The sequence below is a fragment of the Stomoxys calcitrans genome, chromosome 2 (assembly GCF_963082655.1).
Source record: "Stomoxys calcitrans chromosome 2, idStoCalc2.1, whole genome shotgun sequence".
NCBI classification, from domain to species: domain Eukaryota; kingdom Metazoa; phylum Arthropoda; class Insecta; order Diptera; family Muscidae; genus Stomoxys; species Stomoxys calcitrans.
This window is the reverse complement of record NC_081553.1, coordinates 151,850,535-151,865,417: the sequence shown is the minus strand read 5'-3', so window position 1 is coordinate 151,865,417 and position 14,883 is coordinate 151,850,535.

Here is a 14,883-nt window from a genome sequence, read left to right as displayed (position 1 = left end):
ATTTGAAAGCCAATAATAATATCTACAATTCCATACTGGTTTTGTCTACCTAGCACTTACCGTTTCCGAGATATTGATTATTTTTAGGTTTGGCCATTCTGGAAGTGACTTGTGCATATGGAATATATAATTTTCGATTTTCTCGGAAACGACTTAAGCGATTTGCAATCGGATTGATTCATTTGAAAGCCAATAATAATATCTACAATTCCATACTGGTTTTGTCTACCTAGCACTCACAGTTTCCACGATATAGAATAATTGTATGTTGGTTCATTCTGGAAATGACTTGTGCGGATGGTATATGTAATTTTCGATTTTCTCGTAAACGACTTAAGCGATTTGCAATCGGATTGATTCATTTGAAAGCCAATAATAATATCTACAATTCCATACTGGTTTTGTCTACCTAGCATTCACAGTTTCCGAGATATAGAATAATTTTATGTTGGTTCATTCTGGAAGTGACTTGTGCGGATGGAATATGTAATTTTCGTTTTTCTCGGAAACGACTTAACCGATTTGCAATTGGATTGATTTGTTTGAAAGCCAATAATAATATCTACAAGTCCATACTGGTTATGTCTACCTAGCACTTACCGTTTCGGAGTTATAGATTATTTTATGTTGGGTCATTCTGGAAGTGACTTGTGCGGATGGAATATGTAATTTTCGTTTTTCTCGGAAACGACTTAAGCGATTTGCAATCGGATTGATTCATTTGAAAGCCAATAATAATATCTACAATTCCATACTGGTTTTGTCAACCTAGCACTCACAGTTTCCAAGATATAGAATAATTGTATGTTGGTTCATTCTGGAAGTGACTTGTGCGGATGGAATATGTAATTTTCGTTTTTCTCGGAAACGACTTAAGCGATTTGCAATCGGATTGATTCATTTGAAAGCCAATAATAATATCTACAATTCCATACTGGTTTTTTCTACCTAGCACTCACAGTTTCCGAGATATAGCATAATTTTATGTTGGTTCATTCTGGAAGTGACTTGTGCGGATGGAATATTTAATTTTCGTTTTTCTCGGAAACGACTTAACCGATTTGCAATTGGATTGATTTGTTTGAAAGCCAATAATAATATCTACAATTCCATACTGGTTATGTCTACCTAGCACTTACCGTTTCCGAGTTATAGATTATTTTATGTTGGGTCATTCTGGAAGTGACTTGTATGGATGGAATATGTAATTTTCGATTTTCTCGGAAACGACTTAAGCGATTTGCAATCGGATTGATTCATTTGAAAGCCAATAATAATATCTACAATTCCATACTTGTTTTGTCTACCTAGCACTTACCGTTTCCGAGATATTGATTATTTTTAGGTTGGGTCATTCTGGAAGTGACTTGCGTGGATGGAATATGTAATTTTCGATTTTCTCGGAAACGTCTTAAGCGATTTGCAATCGGATTGATTCATTTGAAAGCCAATAATAATATCTACATTTCAATACTGGTTTTGTCAATCTAGCTCTTACCGTTTCCGAGATATAGATTATTTTTAGGTTGGGTCATTCTGGAAGTGACTTGTGCGGATGGAATATGTAATTTTCGTTTTTCTCGGAAACGACTTAAGCGATTTGCAATCGGATTGATTCATTTGAAAGCCAATAATAATATCTACAATTCCATACTGGTTTTGTCTACCTAGCACTTACCGTTTCCGAGATATTGATTATTTTTAGGTTGGGTCATTCTGGAAGTGACTTGTGCGGATAGAATATGTAATTTTCGTTTTTCTCGGAAACGACTTAAGCGATTTGCAATCGGATTGATTCATTTGAAAGCCAATAATAATATCTACAATTCCATACTGGTTTTGTCTACCTAGCACTTACCGTTTCCGGGATATTGATTATTTTTAGGTTGGGTCATTCTGGAAGTGACTTGCGTGGATGGAATATGTAATTTTCGATTTTCTCGGAAACGTCTTAAGCGATTTGCAATCGGATTGATTCATTTGAAAGCCAATAATAATATCTACATTTCAATACTGGTTTTGTCAATCTAGCTCTTACCGTTTCCGAGATATAGATTATTTTTAGGTTGGGTCATTCTGGAAGTGACTTGTGCGGATGGAATATGTAATTTTCGTTTTTCTCGGAAACGACTTAAGCGATTTGCAATCGGATTGATTCATTTGAAAGCCAATAATAATATCTACAATTCCATACTGGTTTTGTCTACCTAGCACTTACCGTTTCCGAGATATTGATTATTTTTAGGTTGGGTCATTCTGGAAGTGACTTGTGCGGATGGAATATGTAATTTTCGTTTTTCTCGGAAACGACTTAAGCGATTTGCAATCGGATTGATTCATTTGAAAGCCAATAATAATATCTAAAATTCCATACTGGTTTTGTCTACCTAGCACTTACCGTTTCCGAGATATTGATTATTTTTAGGTTGGGTCATTCTGGAAGTGACTTGTATGGATGGAATATGTAATTTTCGATTTTTTCGGGAACGACTTAAGCGATTTGAAATCGGATTGATTCATTTGAAAGCCAATAACAATATCTACAATTCCATACTGGTTTTGTCTACCTAGGTCTTGACTTGCGTGGATGGAATATGTAATTTTCGATTTTCTCGGAAACGTCTTAAGCGATTTGCAATCGGATTGATTCATTTGAAAGCCAATAATAATATCTACAATTCAATACTGGTTTTGTCAATCTAGCTCTTACCGTTTCCGAGATATAGATTATTTTTAGGTTGGGTCATTCTGGAAGTGACTTGTGCGGATGGAATATGTAATTTTCGTTTTTCTCGGAAACGACTTAGGCGATTTGCAATCGGATTGATTCATTTGAAAGCCAATAATAATATCTACAATTCCATACTGGTTTTGTCTACCTAGCACTTACCGTTTCCGAGATATTGATTATTTTTAGGTTTGGTCATTCTGGAAGTGACTTGTGCATATGGAATATATAATTTTCGATTTTCTCGGAAACGACTTAAGCGATTTGCAATCGGATTGATTCATTTGAAAGCCAATAATAATATCTACAATTCCATACTGGTTTTGTCTACCTAGCACTCACAGTTTCCACGATATAGAATAATTGTATGTTGGTTCATTCTGGAAGTGACTTGTGCGGATGGTATATATAATTTTCGATTTTCTCGTAAACGACTTAAGCGATTTGCAATCGGATTGATTCATTTGAAAGCCAATAATAATATCTACAATTCCATACTGGTTTTGTCTACCTAGCACTCACAGTTTCCGAGATATAGAATAATTTTATGTTGGTTCATTCTGGAAGTGACTTGTGCGGATGGAATATGTAATTTTCGTTTTTCTCGGAAACGACTTAACCGATTTGCAATTGGATTGATTTGTTTGAAAGCCAATAATAATATCTACAAGTCCATACTGGTTATGTCTACCTAGCACTTACCGTTTCCGAGTTATAGATTATTTTATGTTGGGTCATTCTGGAAGTGACTTGTGCGGATGGAATATGTAATTTTCGTTTTTCTCGGAAACGACTTAAGCGATTTGCAATCGGATTGATTCATTTGAAAGCCAATAATAATATCTACAATTCCATACTGGTTTTGTCAACCTAGCACTCACAGTTTCCAAGATATAGAATAATTGTATGTTGGTTCATTCTGGAAGTGACTTGTGCGGATGGAATATGTAATTTTCGTTTTTCTCGGAAACGACTTAAGCGATTTACAATCGGATTGATTCATTTGAAAGCCAATAACAATATCTACAATTCAATACTGGTTTTGTCAATCTAGCTCTTACCGTTTCCGAGATATAGATTATTTTTAGGTTGGGTCATTCTGGAAGTGACTTGTGCGGATGGAATATGTAATTTTCGTTTTTCTCGGAAACGACTTAAGCGATTTGCAATCGGATTGATTCATTTGAAAGCCAATAACAATATCTACAATTCCATACTGGTTTTGTCTACCTAGGTCTTACCGTTTCCGAGATATAGATTATTTTTAGGTTGGGTCATTCTGGAAGTGACTTGTGTGGATGGAATATGTAATTTTCGATTTTCTCGGAAACGACTTAAGCGATTTGAAATCAGATTGATTCATTTGAAAGCCAATAACAATATCTACAATTCCATACTGGTTTTGTCTACCTAGGTCTTACCGTTTCCGAGATATAGATTATTTTTAGGTTGGGTCATTCTGGAAGTGACTTGTGTGGATGGAATATGTAATTTTCGATTTTCTCGGAAACGTCTTAAGCGATTTGCAATCGAATTGATTCATTTGAAAGCCAATAATAATATCTACAATTCAATACTGGTTATGTCTACCTAGCACTTACCGTTTCCGAGTTATAGATTATTTTATGTTGGGTCATTCTGGAAGTGACTTGTGCGGATGGAATATGTAATTTTCGTTTTTCTCGGAAACGACTTAAGCGATTTGCAATCGGATTGATTCATTTGAAAGCCAATAATAATATCTACAATTTCATTCTGGTTTGTCTACCTAGCACTCACAGTTTCCGAGATATAGACTAATTTTATGTTGGGTCATTCTGGAAGTGACTTGTGCGGATGGAATATGTAATTTTCGTTTTTCTCGGAAACGACTTAAGCGATTTGCAATCGGATTGATTCATTTGAAAGCCAATAATAATATTTACAATTCCATACTGGTTTTGTCTACCTAGTACTCACAGTTTCAGAGATATAGAATAATTTTATGTTGGTTCATTCTGGAAGTGACTTGTGCCGATGCAATATGTAATTTTCGTTTTTCTCGGAAACGACTTAAGCGATTTGCAATCGGATTGATTCATTTGAAAGCCAATAATAATATTTACAATTCCATACTGGTTTTGTCTACCTAGTACTCACAGTTTCAGAGATATAGAATAATTTTATGTTGGTTCATTCTGGAAGTGACTTGTGCGGATGCAATATGTAATTTTCGTTTTCCTCGAAAAAGACTTAAGCGATTTGCAATCGTATTGATTCATTTGAAAGCCAATAACAATATCTACAATTCCATACTGGTTTTGTCTACCTAGCTCTTACCGTTTCCGAGATATAGATTATTTTTAGGTTGGGTCATTCTGGAAGTGACTTGTATGGATGGAATATGTAATTTTCAATTTTCTCGGAAACGACTTAAGCGATTTGCAATCGGATTGATTCATTTGAAAGCCAATAATAATATCTACAATTCAATACTGGTTTTGTCAATCTAGCTCTTACCGTTTCCGAGATATAGATTATTATTAGGTTGGGTCATTCTGGAAGTGACTTGTGCGGATGGAATATGTAATTTTCGTTTTTCTCGGAAACGACTTAAGCGATTTGCAATCGGATTGATTCATTTGAAAGCCAATAATAATATCTACAATTCCATACTGGTTTTGTCAATCTAGCTCTTACCGTTTCCGAGATATTGATTATTTTTAGGTTTGGTCATTCTGGAAGTGACTTGTGCATATGGAATATATAATTTTCGATTTTCTCGGAAACGACTTAAGCGATTTGCAATCGGATTGATTCATTTGAAAGCCAATAATAATATCTACAATTCCATACTGGTTTTGTCTACCTAGCACTCACAGTTTCCACGATATAGAATAATTGTATGTTGGTTCATTCTGGAAATGACTTGTGCGGATGGTATATGTAATTTTCGATTTTCTCGTAAACGACTTAAGCGATTTGCAATCGGATTGATTCATTTGAAAGCCAATAATAATATCTACAATTACATACTGGTTTTGTCTACCTAGCATTCACAGTTTCCGAGATATAGAATAATTTTATGTTGGTTCATTCTGGAAGTGACTTGTGCGGATGGAATATATAATTTTCGTTTTTCTCGGAAACGACTTAACCGATTTGCAATTGGATTGATTTGTTTGAAAGCCAATAATAATATCTACAAGTCCATACTGGTTATGTCTACCTAGCACTTACCGTTTCCGAGTTATAGATTATTTTATGTTGGGTCATTCTGGAAGTGACTTGTGCGGATGGAATATGTAATTTTCGTTTTTCTCGGAAACGACTTAAGCGATTTGCAATCGGATTGATTCATTTGAAAGCCAATAATAATATCTACAATTCCATACTGGTTTTGTCAACCTAGCACTCACAGTTTCCAAGATATAGAATAATTGTATGTTGGTTCATTCTGGAAGTGACTTGTGCGGATGGAATATGTAATTTTCGTTTTTCTCGGAAACGACTTAAGCGATTTGCAATCGGATTGATTCATTTGAAAGCCAATAATAATATCTACAATTCCATACTGGTTTTTTCTACCTAGCACTCACAGTTTCCGAGATATAGTATAATTTTATGTTGGTTCATTCTGGAAGTGACTTGTGCGGATGGAATATTTAATTTTCGTTTTTCTCGGAAACGACTTAACCGATTTGCAATTGGATTGATTTGTTTGAAAGCCAATAATAATATCTACAATTCCATACTGGTTATGTCTACCTAGCACTTACCGTTTCCGAGTTATAGATTATTTTATGTTGGGTCATTCTGGAAGTGACTTGTATGGATGGAATATGTAATTTTCGATTTTCTCGGAAACGACTTAAGCGATTTGCAATCGGATTGATTCATTTGAAAGCCAATAATAATATCTACAATTCCATACTGGTTTTGTCAACCTAGCTCTTACCGTTTCCGAGATATTGATTATTTTTAGGTTGGGTCATTCTGGAAGTGACTTGCGTGGATGGAATATGTAATTTTCGATTTTCTCGGAAACGTCTTAAGCGATTTGCAATCGGATTGATTCATTTGAAAGCCAATAATAATATCTACATTTCAATACTGGTTTTGTCAATCTAGCTCTTACCGTTTCCGAGATATAGATTATTTTTAGGTTGGGTCATTCTGGAAGTGACTTGTGCGGATGGAATATGTAATTTTCGTTTTTCTCGGAAACGACTTAAGCGATTTGCAATCGGATTGATTCATTTGAAAGCCAATAATAATATCTACAATTCCATACTGGTTTTGTCTACCTAGCACTTACCGTTTCCGAGATATTGATTATTTTTAGGTTGGGTCATTCTGGAAGTGACTTGTGCGGATAGAATATGTAATTTTCGTTTTTCTCGGAAACGACTTAAGCGATTTGCAATCGGATTGATTCATTTGAAAGCCAATAATAATATCTACAATTCCATACTGGTTTTGTCTACCTAGCACTTACCGTTTCCGAGATATTGATTATTTTTAGGTTGGGTCATTCTGGAAGTGACTTGCGTGGATGGAATATGTAATTTTCGATTTTCTCGGAAACGTCTTAAGCGATTTGCAATCGGATTGATTCATTTGAAAGCCAATAATAATATCTACATTTCAATACTGGTTTTGTCAATCTAGCTCTTACCGTTTCCGAGATATAGATTATTTTTAGGTTGGGTCATTCTGGAAGTGACTTGTGCGGATGGAATATGTAATTTTCGTTTTTCTCGGAAACGACTTAAGCGATTTGCAATCGGATTGATTCATTTGAAAGCCAATAATAATATCTACAATTCCATACTGGTTTTGTCTACCTAGCACTTACCGTTTCCGAGATATTGATTATTTTTAGGTTGGGTCATTCTGGAAGTGACTTGTATGGATGGAATATGTAATTTTCGATTTTTTCGGGAACGACTTAAGCGATTTGAAATCGGATTGATTCATTTGAAAGCCAATAACAATATCTACAATTCCATACTGGTTTTGTCTACCTAGGTCTTGACTTGCGTGGATGGAATATGTAATTTTCGATTTTCTCGGAAACGTCTTAAGCGATTTGCAATCGGATTGATTCATTTGAAAGCCAATAATAATATCTACATTTCAATACTGGTTTTGTCAATCTAGCTCTTACCGTTTCCGAGATATAGATTATTTTTAGGTTGGGTCATTCTGGAAGTGACTTGTGCGGATGGAATATGTAATTTTCGTTTTTCTCGGAAACGACTTAAGCGATTTGCAATCGGATTGATTCATTTGAAAGCCAATAATAATATCTACAATTCCATACTGGTTTTGTCTACCTAGCACTTACCGTTTCCGAGATATTGATTATTTTTAGGTTTGGTCATTCTGGAAGTGACTTGTGCATATGGAATATATAATTTTCGATTTTCTCGGAAACGACTTAAGCGATTTGCAATCGGATTGATTCATTTGAAAGCCAATAATAATATCTACAATTCCATACTGGTTTTGTCTACCTAGCACTCACAGTTTCCACGATATAGAATAATTGTATGTTGGTTCATTCTGGAAGTGACTTGTGCGGATGGTATATGTAATTTTCGATTTTCTCGTAAACGACTTAAGCGATTTGCAATCGGATTGATTCATTTGAAAGCCAATAATAATATCTACAATTCCATACTGGTTTTGTCTACCTAGCACTCACAGTTTCCGAGATATAGAATAATTTTATGTTGGTTCATTCTGGAAGTGACTTGTGCGGATGGAATATGTAATTTTCGTTTTTCTCGGAAACGACTTAAGCGATTTGCAATCGGATTGATTCATTTGAAAGCCAATAATAATATCTACAATTCCATACTGGTTTTGTCAACCTAGCACTCACAGTTTCCAAGATATAGAATAATTGTATGTTGGTTCATTCTGGAAGTGACTTGTGCGGATGGAATATGTAATTTTCGTTTTTCTCGGAAACGACTTAAGCGATTTGCAATCGGATTGATTCATTTGAAAGCCAATAATAATATCTACAATTCCATACTGGTTTTGTCTACCTAGCACTTACCGTTTCCGAGATATTGATTATTTTTAGGTTGGGTCATTCTGGAAGTGACTTGTGCGGATGGAATATGTAATTTTCGTTTTTCTCGGAAACGACTTAAGCGATTTGCAATTGGATTGATTTGTTTGAAAGCCAATAATAATATCTACAATTCCATACTGGTTATGTCCACCTAGCACTTACCGTTTCCGAGATATAGAATAATTTTATGTTGGTTCATTCTGGAAGTGACTTGTGCGGATGGAATATGTAATTTTCGTTTTTCTCAGAAACGACTTAACCGATTTGCAATCGGATTGATTAATTTGAAAGCCATTAATAATATCTACAATTCCATACTGGTTTTTTTTTACCTAGCACTCAAAGTTTCCGAGATATAGTATAATTTTATGTTGGTTCATTCTGGAAGTGACTTGTGCGGATGGAATATGTAATTTTCGTTTTTCTCGGAAACGACTTAAGCGATTTGCAATCGGATTGATTCATTTGAAAGCCAATAATAATATCTACAATTCCATACTGGTTATGTCTACCTAGCACTTACCGTTTCCGAGATGTTGATTATTTTTATGTTGGGTCATTCTGGAAGTGACTTGTATGGATGGAATATGTAATTTTCGATTTTCTCGGAAACGACTTAAGCGATTTGCAATCGGATTGATTCATTTGAAAGCCAATAATAATATATACAATTCCATACTGGTTTTGTCTACCTAGCACTTACCGTTTCCGAGATATTGATTATTTATAGGTTGGGTCATTCTGGAAGTGACTTGTATGGATGGAATATGTAATTTTCGATTTTTTCGGGAACGACTTAAGCGATTTGAAATCGGATTGATTCATTTGAAAGCCAATAACAATATCTACAATTCCATACTGGTTTTGTCTACCTAGGTCTTACCGTTTCCGAGATATAGATTATTTTTGGGTTGGGTCATTCTGGAAGTGACTTGTGTGGATGGAATATGTAATTTTCGATTTTCTCGGAAACGTCTTAAGCGATTTGCAATCGGATTGATTCATTTGAAAGCCAATAATAATATCTACAATTCAATACTGGTTTTGTCAATCTAGCTCTTACCGTTTCCGAGATATATATTATTTTTAGGTTGGGTCATTCTGGAAGTGACTTGTGCGGTTGGAATATGTAATTTTCGTTTTTCTCGGAAACGACTTAAACGATTTGCAATTGGATTGATTCATTTGAAAGCCAATAATAATATCTACAATTCCATACTGGTTATGTCCACCTAGCACTTACCGTTTCCGAGATATAGAATAATTTTATGTTGGTTCATTCTGGAAGTGACTTGTGCGGATGGAATATGTAATTTTCGTTTTTCTCGGAAACGACTTAAGCGATTTCGATACTGGTTATGTCCACCTAGCACTTACCGTTTCCGAGATATAGATTAATTTTATGTTGGGTCATTCTGGAAGTGACTTGTGCGGATGGAATATGTAATTTTCGTTTTTCTCGGAAACGACTTAACCGATTTGCAATTGGATTGATTTGTTTGAAAGCCAATAATAATATCTACAATTCCATACTGGTTATGTCCACCTAGCACTTACCGTTTCCGAGATATAGAATAATTTTATGTTGGTTCATTCTGGAAGTGACTTGTGCGGATGGAATATGTAATTTTCGTTTTTCTCAGAAACGACTTAACCGATTTGCAATCGGATTGATTCATTTGAAAGCCAATAATAATATCTACAATTCCATACTGGTTTTGTCTACCTAGCACTCACAGTTTCCAAGATATAGAATAATTGTATGTTGGTTCATTCTGGAAGTGACTTGTGCGGATGAAATATGTAATTTTCGTTTTCCTCGGAAAGCGATTTGCAATCGGATTGATTCATTTGAAAGCCAATAATAATATCTACAATTCCATACTGGTTTTGTCTACCTAGCACTTACCGTTTCCGAGATATAGATTATTTTTAGGTTGGGTCATTCTGGAAGTGACTTGTGTGGATGGAATATGTAATTTTCGATTTTCTCGGAAACGACTTAAGCGATTTGCAATCGGATTGATTCATTTGAAAGCTAATAATAATATCTACAATCGGATTGATTCATTTGAAAGCCAATAATAATATCTACAATTCAATACTGGTTTTGTCAATCTAGCTCTTACCGTTTCCGAGATATAGTATAATTTTATGTTGGTTCATTCTGGAAGTGACTTGTGCGGTTGGAATATGTAATTTAGTTTTTCTCGGAAACGACTTAAACGATTTGCAATCGGATTGTTTCATTTGAAAGCCAATAATAATATCTACAATTTCATATTGGTTTTGTCTACCTAGCACTCACAGTTTCCGCGATATAGTATAATTTTATGTTGGTTCATTCTGGAAGTGACTTGTGCGGATGGAATATGTAATTTTCGTTTTTCTCGGAAACGACTTAAGCGATTTGCAATCGAATTGATTCATTTGAAAGCCAATAATAATATTTACAATTCCATACTGGTTTTGTCTACCTAGGTCTTACCGTTTCCTAGATATAGATTATTTTTAGGTTGGGTCATTCTGGAAGTGACTTGTGTGGATGGAATATGTAATTTTCGATTTTCTCGGAAACGTCTTAAGCGATTTGCAATCGGATTGATTCATTTGAAAGCCAATAATAATATCTACAATTCAATACTGGTTTTGTCAATCTAGCTCTTACCGTTTCCGAGATATAGATTATTTTTAGGTTGGGTCATTCTGGAAGTGACTTGTGCGGATGGAATATGTAATTTTCGTTTTTCTCGGAAACGACTTAAGCGATTTGCAATCGGATTGATTCATTTGAAAGCCAATAATAATATCTACAATTCCATACTGGTTTTGTCTACCTAGCACTTACCGTTTCCGAGATATTGATTATTTTTAGGTTTGGTCATTCTGGAAGTGACTTGTGCATATGGAATATATAATTTTCGATTTTCTCGGAAACGACTTAAGCGATTTGCAATCGGATTGATTCATTTGAAAGCCAATAATAATATCTACAATTCCATACTGGTTTTGTCTACCTAGCACTCACAGTTTCCACGATATAGAATAATTGTATGTTGTTTCATTCTGGAAGTGACTTGTGCGGATGGTATATGTAATTTTCGATTTTCTCGTAAACGACATAAGCGATTTGCAATCGGATTGATTCATTTGAAAGCCAATAATAATATCTACAATTCCATACTGGTTTTGTCTACCTAGCACTCACAGTTTCCGAGATATAGAATAATTTTATGTTGGTTCATTCTGGAAGTGACTTGTGCGGATGGAATATGTAATTTTCGTTTTTCTCGGAAACGACTTAACCGATTTGCAATTGGATTGATTTGTTTGAAAGCCAATAATAATATCTACAAGTCTATACTGTTTATGTCTACCTAGCACTTACCGTTTCCGAGTTATAGATTATTTTATGTTGGGTCATTCTGGAAGTGACTTGTGTGGATGGAATATGTAATTTTCGATTTTCTCGGAAACGACTTAAGCGATTTGCAATCGGATTGATTCATTTGAAAGCCAATAATAATATCTACAATCGGATTGATTCATTTGAAAGCCAATAATAATATCTACAATTCAATACTGGTTTTGTCAATCTAGCTCTTACCGTTTCCGAGATATAGTATAATTTTATGTTGGTTCATTCTGGAAGTGACTTGTGCGGTTGGAATATGTAATTTAGTTTTTCTCGGAAACGACTTAAACGATTTGCAATCGGATTGATTCATTTGAAAGCCAATAATAATATCTACAATTTCATATTGGTTTTGTCTACCTAGCACTCACAGTTTCCGCGATATAGTATAATTTTATGTTGGTTCATTCTGGAAGTGACTTGTGCGGATGGAATATGTAATTTTCGTTTTTCTCGGAAACGACTTAAGCTATTTGCAATCGAATTGATTCATTTGAAAGCCAATAATAATATTTACAATTCCATACTGGTTTTGTCTACCTAGGTCTTACCGTTTCCTAGATATAGATTATTTTTAGGTTGGGTCATTCTGGAAGTGACTTGTGTGGATGGAATATGTAATTTTCGATTTTCTCGGAAACGTCTTAAGCGATTTGCAATCGGATTGATTCATTTGAAAGCCAATAATAATATCTACAATTCAATACTGGTTTTGTCAATCTAGCTCTTACCGTTTCCGAGATATAGATTATTTTTAGGTTGGGTCATTCTGGAAGTGACTTGTGCGGATGGAATATGTAATTTTCGTTTTTCTCGGAAACGACTTAAGCGATTTGCAATCGGATTGATTCATTTGAAAGCCAATAATAATATCTACAATTCCATACTGGTTTTGTCTACCTAGCACTTACCGTTTCCGAGATATTGATTATTTTTAGGTTTGGTCATTCTGGAAGTGACTTGTGCATATGGAATATATAATTTTCGATTTTCTCGGAAACGACTTAAGCGATTTGCAATCGGATTGATTCATTTGAAAGCCAATAATAATATCTACAATTCCATACTGGTTTTGTCTACCTAGCACTCACAGTTTCCACGATATAGAATAATTGTATGTTGTTTCATTCTGGAAGTGACTTGTGCGGATGGTATATGTAATTTTCGATTTTCTCGTAAACGACTTAAGCGATTTGCAATCGGATTGATTCATTTGAAAGCCAATAATAATATCTACAATTCCATACTGGTTTTGTCTACCTAGCACTCACAGTTTCCGAGATATAGAATAATTTTATGTTGGTTCATTCTGGAAGTGACTTGTGCGGATGGAATATGTAATTTTCGTTTTTCTCGGAAACGACTTAACCGATTTGCAATTGGATTGATTTGTTTGAAAGCCAATAATAATATCTACAAGTCTATACTGTTTATGTCTACCTAGCACTTACCGTTTCCGAGTTATAGATTATTTTATGTTGGGTCATTCTGGAAGTGACTTGTGCGGATGGAATATGTAATTTTCGTTTTTCTCGGAAACGACTTAAGCGATTTGCAATCGGATTGATTCATTTGAAAGCCAATAATAATATCTACAATTCCATACTGGTTTTGTCAACCTAGCACTCACAGTTTCCAAGATATAGAATAATTGTATGTTGGTTCATTCTGGAAGTGACTTGTGCGGATGGAATATGTAATTTTCGTTTTTCTCGGAAACGACTTAAGCGATTTGCAATCGGATTGATTCATTTGAAAGCCAATAATAATATCTACAATTCCATACTGGTTTTGTCTACCTAGCACTTACCGTTTCCGAGATATTGATTATTTTTAGGTTGGGTCATTCTGGAAGTGACTTGTGCGGATGGAATATGTAATTTTCGTTTTTCTCGGAAACGACTTAAGCGATTTGCAATTGGATTGATTTGTTTGAAAGCCAATAATAATATCTACAATTCCATACTGGTTATGTCCACCTAGCACTTACCGTTTCCGAGATATAGAATAATTTTATGTTGGTTCATTCTGGAAGTGACTTGTGCGGATGGAATATGTAATTTTCGTTTTTCTCAGAAACGACTTAACCGATTTGCAATCGGATTGATTAATTTGAAAGCCATTAATAATATCTACAATTCCATACTGGTTTTTTTTACCTAGCACTCACAGTTTCCGAGATATAGTATAATTTTATGTTGGTTCATTCTGGAAGTGACTTGTGCGGATGGAATATGTAATTTTCGTTTTTCTCGGAAACGACTTAAGCGATTTGCAATCGGATTGATTCATTTGAAAGCCAATAATAATATCTACAATTCCATACTGGTTATGTCTACCTAGCACTTACCGTTTCCGAGATATTGATTATTTTTATGTTGGGTCATTCTGGAAGTGACTTGTATGGATGGAATATGTAATTTTCGATTTTCTCGGAAACGACTTAAGCGATTTGCAATCGGATTGATTCATTTGAAAGCCAATAATAATATCTACAATTCCATACTGGTTTTGTCTACCTAGCACTTACCGTTTCCGAGATATTGATTATTTATAGGTTGGGTCATTCTGGAAGTGACTTGTATGGATGGAATATGTAATTTTCGATTTTTTCGGGAACGACTTAAGCGATTTGAAATCGGATTGATTCATTTGAAAGCCAATAACAATATC